Source organism: Oryza brachyantha, chromosome 12 (genome assembly GCF_000231095.2).
Source record: "Oryza brachyantha chromosome 12, ObraRS2, whole genome shotgun sequence".
NCBI classification, from domain to species: domain Eukaryota; kingdom Viridiplantae; phylum Streptophyta; class Magnoliopsida; order Poales; family Poaceae; genus Oryza; species Oryza brachyantha.
In genome coordinates, this window is record NC_023174.2 from 4699278 (window position 1) to 4708882 (window position 9605).

Genomic DNA, 9605 nt, shown 5'->3' on the forward strand with positions numbered 1-9605 from the left:
TAACTTCCGTTCGCCACCGTCTATTGCCATCGTGCAAGTTCGATAAATATATAAATGCACGACATGTGTTCATATATACTTGGCCGAGTCACTTCGTCCAGAGAGGGTTTTACCTAGTTACACATATTTGTGTTACTGTATGTACTTCAGAAAATGTGTTTTAAGACTTTCTTGTTCTACTACATTGGTTTTGCCAAGCAAAGACAGATATTAGTCACACTACGGAATTAGTGGGCACCAGGAAGAAATAGTGCAGATCCACAAAACTGTCCTGTTCGTATTAATCTTCTTGTTATCGATTCTTGACGTACGTGATTATTGTAGGTACCAAATGCTATGAAAATATATCCGTTGGTTCTTCATGCAAACAGATGAATACAAGTTTATTTCTGATGATGATACGAGGGGTGTATATATATATACACACACAGTAATCTAGCCATATTTATTTTGGTTTCTTTTAATATAATTTTTAACAAACCTGTTTTTGTTATCACTAGCATAGAACATCCTTTTAATGCCAATTGGGAACCCCATGTAGGGGATATATTACCGACGCACAGTACAAAATAATTAACAAAAGCATCAGCTAGGGAGGTCCATCATTAGTGCCGGATTATGAACTAGTAATGATGGGGTGAGTAAAAAAGGAAAAGCATAGAGCCTGGCTCAAGGAATCAAGCCGACGGGGCGCTCGTGTCGCTCACCCCCGGGGCGGCACGGGCGGCGACAGCCTCGCCGGGGCTAACCGCTTCCCTCCTCCCTCTAGCCTTGCCGCCGCTCGAGCGGCCACCGGCAAAGCCGGCCGGCTGCCAGGACGGCGGCGGCAGGGCCATCTCTTCTCTCCGCTCGCGCCGTTCGTCTGGGGTGCGTCGAAACCGAGCGGAGGCGGGCTGCGACGGCACGGACGTCGGCGGCCACGGCCGGCGCCGCTGGGGCTGGATCCGGTGCCCCGGCGCCCAGATAGATACCGCGGAGGAGGCTGCAAGGCAAGGGCTGTGGCGGTGGCTGCGTCCGCTCGGCCGGCGAGGGGCGAGGCGAGGTGAGGTGAGGGCTGGCTGCGTCGGCTTGGCCGGCGCTCGGCGGGGAGCGTCGTCGCAGTGAAGGTTGCTTCATCGTGCCCCGCAAACGGTGCAACAGCAGCAGCAGTGGGCCACGTCGGCGGCGCGCAACCTCCGGCGTGCTGCTGCGGCGCCGGGTGCTTTGGAGACGGCAGGACGTACGACGACGGCCGTGCAGGTGGGGCGGCTGTGGCGGCCTCGGTGGCGGCGGGGCGTAAGCGTCCGCTGCATGCGTCGTGGCTGTCGCAGGGCGGCGGCGCTGTCCGCGTGACCGACGGTGCATGGCATCTGTGCGTGGCTGGGTTCCACGGCCGGGGTCACTGGATCCGTGGCCGGCGTGCCCGGATGTGGCTGTCCTCGGCGTGGTGGTGGCGGCGGTGGTCTGCTGACGGCGGCTGTTGGCGTGGAGCAGAACGGAACAGGTGTCCATGGCAATCTGTCTTCCTCGCTGCCGGCCGGGTTCTCTCCCTCTTTTCGAATTTCCCTCCCTTCTATGGCCGGACCTTGCTCTGGTTGTGGGGAACATTCGAGGGTGGGCTGGGTCTCCGGCCTGTGCTAGGAGATGGCAGCGGTTTGTTGGCACTACCGTAAGTTTGGCTGAGGTTTGATTGCTTGTGAAGTGATTTAGATTGTTCTTTGGACGTCAGTGTGAAGGATGCTTCTATGGGGGGTGCGGAGACGCTGGCGAAAGCCTTGCTGTGCCTTGGGCCGGCTTGACAACGATGACGCTTGTGGGCGCCGTTTCCCTCCCTAGAGGCGTTGTCGTAGCGTTCTCTCCCATGTCCCGTAATTTTCCAGGTGAAAACCTTGTTCCGATCTTCGGACGAGCGGCGGTGGCGTTCCACGTCGTATCCCTCTTGGGGGCATCACTTCGGGGAAGCCACTCTGAGCATCGACAACCATTGGCGGTCAGTTCTATAGCCTTCGTTCCTTGTGTTTCGGCGAGGCCTTTGTCTTCTTGGACCTGCTTTGTTCTTGTAGCAGGCAACTTACTCCTTTGTGATTTTGCTCGGTGAAGTCGGAGCTACTCGCTGAGGGTGTGACGACGCTTAGCAATGATGACATGGTGTTTGCAATCTCTCCGCAGGTGTCTAGTGCTAGCTTGAAGGAAGTGGCTCTTTGGTGGCTTGGCTGATGTCTTTTGTAGGTTGTTGAAGCTGCTATTTGCTTGGTCGGCATACTGGCAACAATGTCGCTTGCGGCTGTGAAGTTGGCGCTGCTGGGTCACTTGGGCGGCTAGCTCGGCAATGATAACATCTCTTTTGCGAGGTTGGAGCTGTTTGTGTCGTCTTGTGCTTAGCGCGGTTGAGGCATCTTATGTTAGGCTCCGCTGTTGTGGTTGGTTGTGTAGTAGGCCTCATGTCTTCTGTGTGAAGGTTTTGCCGGTTCTCCTTAATTAACCGTGCATTTGTAAGGTTTTCGGGCCCGGTTTACCTATAAACTGGGTCAATTCTCTTCTTCTTAATATAAAAGCGGAACTTTTTACGCCTCGGTTTCAAAAAATCAAGCCGATGATTCGAGCAACCTAAGATCCTCATCCACTCCCTAATCCCCAAAATCAGATCTAGAAACGACATCTGCTCCCCTAATCCCCACATCAGATCAAGACCATTCAACATCAAGAACCCTTCCTAATCCGCAAATTAAATTCAACATCACACTAATATCCCAATCCACAGATCAAGTACATAACGAATCAAAAGAACATGACTGAGAGAGGGGGCAGGGTTACTGCTAGCCAAATCTTTAACCCGGCCACACTAATACTATTTGTATCACGAAAGGACCCGTAGCCTAATGGTTATAAAGGCCTTAGTAGCATTTAAGGTCCTAGGTTCGAGACGCTTGCGTGTGTTGTACCGTGTTCTAAAAAAACTCTTTGTATGGATTTTTAAATGAACGTGGATTAGTAAGGTGTCATACATACCATTATACCAATACTAAATTGGAATAAAAAATACCCCATGGGTGCTGGTTTTAGATGAACGAATATTCATCTAAAAAATATTCTAGGTCTGTCGAAGATTCTGAAATGTATACAGAGTACAAAAGAAAAACATAGAGAAATAGGTTCCATTTTATAGGCTAGAGCTAGATGAGATTTATTCTGCTTGTCACATTACTAGGGCTCCGTGTTTTTGGGCTAGATGCATAATTACTGGAAAATTTGATGCTTGAAACGGATTCGGGGTAAACAAAATAATATTAACATTGACAATGGAAAATTTACTTGCAGTTAAAATAATGTCGTCGAACTATTGACCACATTGAGATGAACATGCGTGCATATAAAACAGTCCAGCCAATACCCCGTTTCTGCATACTTTGGATTTCCTGTCCCAATTAATTACTCCCTAAGTCCCTATGGTCATTTATATAGTTTAATTCTCCCATCGTGAAATATAAGTTACTAGAGGGACTACCAGTACTATATATACAAACACTTGAAAATGCAACAAAAGGATCCTAAAAACATATGTGAAAATGAGCTTTCTGGAGTTTCTGCTTGTATGTCTACTGTCCTCCTGCTATTGTCGATCGTCACAGACATACCATTTGGCTTGAGAGCCATTGGGAGAAGATTTCGGTGCTCCTCTGTCTTCTTTGGTTGCTATAACCATTTTTGGTTTTTGGCACCAAAAGAGTGTAGATATCCACAGGGAACAGCCCAAGTTAGCGTAATTTTGACTACCCATGTCTGTTAAGTTGACTCCAGAACATAGGTCTTATAGCTTAGGAATATCAACCTGTTATCCTCTTAGAGCATCTCCAATAAAGAGATAAAAATTAAGTCATAAAAATCCTGTATTGGAGCTCTTCTAAAAAATAATGGGTGTAAAAATTACCCCATACTCTCGTAGAAGTCCAAAATGAGATCCTAAAAATAGTAGTTGGCCACCTAAGCAAAATTCGTTAGTTAACGATCTGGCGTTCCTCCCATCTCGTTCATGTTTTCACGTTTTTTCTACCCTTCCAGAAAATTCAGTACATATCAGATTGTGGAGATAATTGTAACGAAATATCAACATACATTTGTAACAATTCTCATCACTCGCAACACTTCCGGTGGCATATAATTAGCATAGGACCATTGCAGGTCGTACATGAATACAGGTATAAAATTCAAGCACTCAATTCTGGAACTAGAGACAGAAACATATGAGATATAAATGGGGGAAATTGGGTTGGTTAGTGGCAACTATATGAGCAGATTTGGTTCATATGAGCAGATTTGGAGAAAAGAAATTATCATCGCAGCTCTACACTCTGCAGCTTCCGATTTGGATCGGTTCCATTGACCCCCACTCGATCCAAAAACATCTCACACACTCGCATGACTGGATGCTCAAACAAAGGTAGTAAACAATAGCTATTTTTGATTAAAAGCATAAATCTGATATCATCGCTACTGATGGAAAAAAACATGTCCAGCTTACAAGCAAAAAAAAAAAACACTATTAAACTGCCCACAAGCTTATTTTTGCAGTAATCCCAAAATAAAACCGAAGGAAATTCATGACCACCAAGCACTCTCCTGAGAAAGGAAGATATAACAAAATTAATACCACTAACACCAAACATTGATATGCACGGTCATCTCCTCTCCTTAATATTTTTAAAAATCATCCCCTGATCAAACAAAAAATAATGATAAGTAACCAAATAGCATAAATATTAATATTTTGAACAAATAATAAACGCTTAATAGGACAATCAGAGTTTTTCGTGCGACGAGCAATTATCTTATTTTGTAGGCTCTTATAGTACTGTTGTTGAAGTACAACATTATTGAAGTAAAATCTACTGTCATAATCCTCTCTTCTTTTAACATTCTCTTCAATTATACTTCATTAGCTTACATTGCAACCCTCGCCTATTCAGCTTGAGTCCTAACTAGTTCACTTGCAACTCTTTTTTGTTACAACTCAACACTATCTATGTTTATTTTATAAGACTGGTTATATCTCTCTTTATTTTTTTTCTCGTTTTCCACATCTAACTCTTTTTTTCTCCCACAAATGTTCAATAGCCTTCACACATGCTTCACCCCCTCCTTTCCTCGATTGACCCTTTGTCCCTTTTTTACCCATGAGTCTCTGTAGTTTCTATTTCTCCTACATCATGGAAAGTCATATCATCATCAGTATTAGTTCTAACTGGACATGTATTTGTAATAGCTTCCTTTGCTTCATCTTATTATGCCACTTGGGTTATGAACGCAACAGACTTTAGCAATGAGAGGATTGAAATTGCTTGTTGTCATCTATGGTAGAAACAAAGCCATCGCCTGTGTAATCTGAACAACTAAAGTCAGAAAAATATAGAAAACATGTACAACTTAGATAAAAGAGCCTACATTATTATGAATTACCTTGTCCTCTATGGTAGCCCTGGCCCGCTTTGTCTTCTTCCTTCAATTTTACTAACACACCCACAAAACATGTTCACATTTTCTTAAGTAGTTCTCCAACTACGCGCATTGGACTTACAATAGGAACTAATGTGAATTGTTTGTTTTCATGGAAGTAGTCATAAATTTTCCTCCAAAATGCAAAACTGGTTTGATTTATACCTAGCACTGGATCCTTACTTGTATTCAGCTATGCTGAAACAAGAAGCACATCTTTCTCCCCAGTAAAATTCTTTATTCTTTTTTAATTTGGTCTAGCTGAAGGAATTTTCTCCACAATAAGTGTATGATCCTCCTCATATTGTCTACTCTGACCATCCCAATCATCTGTTGCTCCATGACTACTTTTATTGCATAAACAAAGTTTTCCACAACCAATGAAAGTAATATACATGTGATATCATGATAATCTCTAAACAAAGTGGCCGGACTGTCTGCTATGTGCCTTCACTTATTGTTATATAAACACCTCATTAATCTATGTAGTTCGATCGAATATCTACTTTCAATTTAGAATGTTCTCACAATTACCTTTTCCAACTAGTTGCAGATTGCACATGTGCTGCTTTACATTGTAAAGATGCAGACTACTCCCTCCGTCCCTAAATGTTTAAATGTTTGACGCTGCTGACTTTTTTATACACGTTTGACCGTTCGTACTATTCAAAAAAATTATGTAATTATTAATTATTTTTATACCATTTTATGTATTGTTAAATATATTTTTATGCATATATATAGCTTTACATATTTGACAAAAGAAATTGAATAAGACGAGTAATAAAACGTGTATAAAAAAGTCAACTGCGTCAAATATTTAGGGACGGAGGTAGTATTATACTGTATTAATCAGGATGACAATCTATTGGACTGGAGTGGAGGGGACAGGGGCAGGGGCAGAGACTAAAAGACTGATACGCTGGCAACTTGTAATCCTTATCGGCTAGTAAAATTAAGCATCAATATTGTTAGTAAAAATGTAAATGCAAATGTTGTTACTTGGAATTAATGTTATCCCCTGGTGATGGCATTCTTTTATTGCATTGTCTAAGATAATCACTCTTGTGTGCTTGTTTGACTTATGCTGTCTTTATCAGAGCTAGAAGGGTCACAAAGATGTCCAAGAGGGTGGCAAATTCAATCCTATCTGGTGTTCTAAAGGTCTCTGGGTTTGTTATCAGCACTGTGCTGAACTCGAAACCTGCTCAGAAATTCTTCAAGTTGAAACCTGCACAGTAGCAGGAAATATTAAATCTTAAGTTTGATTGCAAAGTTGTATTCTATTTGCTGTATCGCCATATGCTTTTAGAATGTTCGAAAATCTGTATCTATGACCTGGGCTAGAGGAGCAGGCCCTGATGACGCGGAGGAGGGGCTGGCAATGACCTTGGGAGGAGGGGCAGAGCTAGCGGAGATCTGGGTGAAGGGGTGGAGTGGCCCGCGGCGCCTGTGGCGAGTTGATGCGGAAGGGGCGGCGCTGGCCGTGACCTATTGCGGAGAAGGACTGCGCGGGTAGAGGAGTCATGGAGCAAATAGCGCGGGATAGGTGTGGATGCAGAAAAATAACTTGCTTTGATGAACCATTGCTTTGATACGAGTGGGACAATTTGAAAAGTTGGTAACATACTAAGATTCATGGTGATGATAATAAAGACGAAGAAATAAATTGAGGAGAAATTTCAGGTATCATCCATCCTTTGCTGGATGTTTTGGATGAGGAATACTGCTGTTTAAACGCTTTTTCTTACTATCCCTCCTGGTATTGAAAATTGGGTAAAATACTCACACATGATTTCACTATCACATTCACTGAAAGTTTCGGACTTGCTACAGGAGACAGAGGAATTGAAGAACTTCAGAAAGAGAGAGAAACCAGAGTTTTGTGCTATGAAGCTTTAGCACCTCTTCTACAGTTCACTTGTTATTATTAGAACCAAACCCGGGTTTATTAGACTCAACAAATTTGTGCCTAAAACGCTAGTCTGGTCCATCATGATCGCCCCATTCGGCATAATTTATATATATTTCACGATACCAGCGTGAAATATATATAAATTACGCCATGTGACTACTAGTACTACCTCCGTTTCATAATATAAGATGTTTCACTTTTTTAATTGTAACGTTTGACTATTCGTCTTATTTAAAAATTTAGTATAAATATAAAAAATGACAAGTCATACTTAAAGTTCTTTTGATAATAGAGTACGTCACTAGCAAAATAAATGATATTTCCATAATATTTTGAATAAGACAAATGATTAAACATTACAAGCAAAATAGTCAAACATTTTACATTATGAAACGGAGGGAGTACTATATATACGGGCTTTCTTTAGTTGCTGCTTCGATGTCTACTGTCCTCCTGCTATTGTCAATCGTCACAAACACGCCATGTGGCTTGGGAGCCATTGGGAGAAGATTTCAGAGCTGCTCTGTCTTCTTTGGTTGCTAGGACCAGTTTTGGCCCCAATGGAGTATATATATCAATTAGGAACAGCCCAAATTACAGTAAGTTTGACTGTCCATGCTTGTCATGTTGACTTCAGAACATAGGTCTCCCAGACTAGGGATATTAATGTGTTATCCTCACTCGACTTTGGTAGTTTTATCCTCCTATTTGAGAAGCAATAAGAATAACTAGAAAGAGTCACGCGCTTCGCTGCGTGCGTCGTATTGGCGTTCAAGGTCTAACGTGGACATTAAAATAAATTCATGAATACTGCATTCAGATCTTGCCACACTGAGATTCAAATATGAATTACTGAGTTTCTTTTGACAACTATCTATATGGTCATGACCACTTTGTAAAACATCAACTGGACAAAATCGGCACATGGATACTATGAATTATATTAGAGAAAACGATCAAGGTTGTAATCACACTCATTAAAAGGCAGTCTTTCATATGTATATGTAAATCTTCGCCACGAACAAATGGAATCTTTTGTGATAGCTCCTGCATTGTAAATCTATTTTAGTTCTTTAGCTCAGTGAAATCAGAAGGGCATCACATGTATTGACAACAATTTAGCACATCAGCAGTACACCCTTCGCAGAGTGGCACTGAATACTGAGCTACCCTCTGCATTATATCTAAAAATTTCAAATTAGATTTCATATATTAGATGGGCATTCATAAGTGGGCTCAATAATATTTTGAACTCCCAAAAGGAGGGGACAAAATTAAGGGGTCCTTCATGCTGAAGTGAAAATTTTTTTGAAGGAATAGGAACAATACATGAATATGATAGGATTGCATGTGTAAAATAGAGACCGGATTATTGGAAAATACAATATTTCTAATAGAAGAATACAAGGTTAATACGAATAGGCTAGAGTGGATTATTTTATTCCATGTGAAAATGTAGGGAGGGAATAGAGCTCCTCTGGAATCAAATGCAGCAAATCCTTCGAACCGAAAACATCTAAAGCAGCAAATCGAAAGTTATCCTAAATTCTCACATATCCTCCGTTTTGAATAACCCCTCAATTGTCAAACACAAAAATACTTGATGAAATCATAACACAAAGTGAACCTATGATGAAAGCTTCATAATCATATTTGTGAAAGCATAAATTCAATCCAAATGGATGGATGTACTTCCAATATCATGGGGTGTTTAGATTGAGAAAATTTTTGAGAGAAGTGTCACGTCAAATGTTTGACCAGATGTCAGAAGGGGTTCTCGGACACGAATGAAAAAACGAATTTCACGGCTAGCCTGGAAACCGCGAGACGAATCTTTTGAGCCTAATTAATCCATCATTAGCACATGTTGGTTACTGTAGCACTTATGACTAATCATGGACTAATTAGGCTCAAAAGATTCGTCTCAAGATTTTTTCCGTAACTGTGCAATTAGTTTTTTGGTTCATCTATGTTTAATGTTTTATTTAGATGTCCAAAAATTCGATGTGATGTTTTTGGAAAAAAAAATTAGGAACTAAACAAGGCCTCAGTGTAGGGGAAAAAATAAGAGAGAAATATTGCTTGTTAGGCAAGAAATTAACAGCCACAACTGCAGGTATTAGAGCATAAGCCAGGGCCATCTAAAATGGTTTAAACTGAAGAGATTTCCAAAATTGCATGTGACATGCCAAAAGATACTCAGGCAGAACTTTATGACCAC

The 9605-nt window shown here is 41.7% G+C and overlaps 1 long non-coding RNA gene across 1 annotated transcript; it reads left to right on the top strand.

Annotated features, from left to right (window-relative positions):
* The first annotated feature begins 655 nt into the window (after nucleotides 1-655).
* On the top strand, nucleotides 656-2548 carry LOC107305427. Its single transcript, XR_001551582.2, has 2 exons — nucleotides 656-1969; nucleotides 2149-2548. It is a non-coding gene; the product is annotated as an uncharacterized LOC107305427 (long non-coding RNA).
* The last annotated feature ends 7057 nt before the right edge of the window (nucleotides 2549-9605 follow it).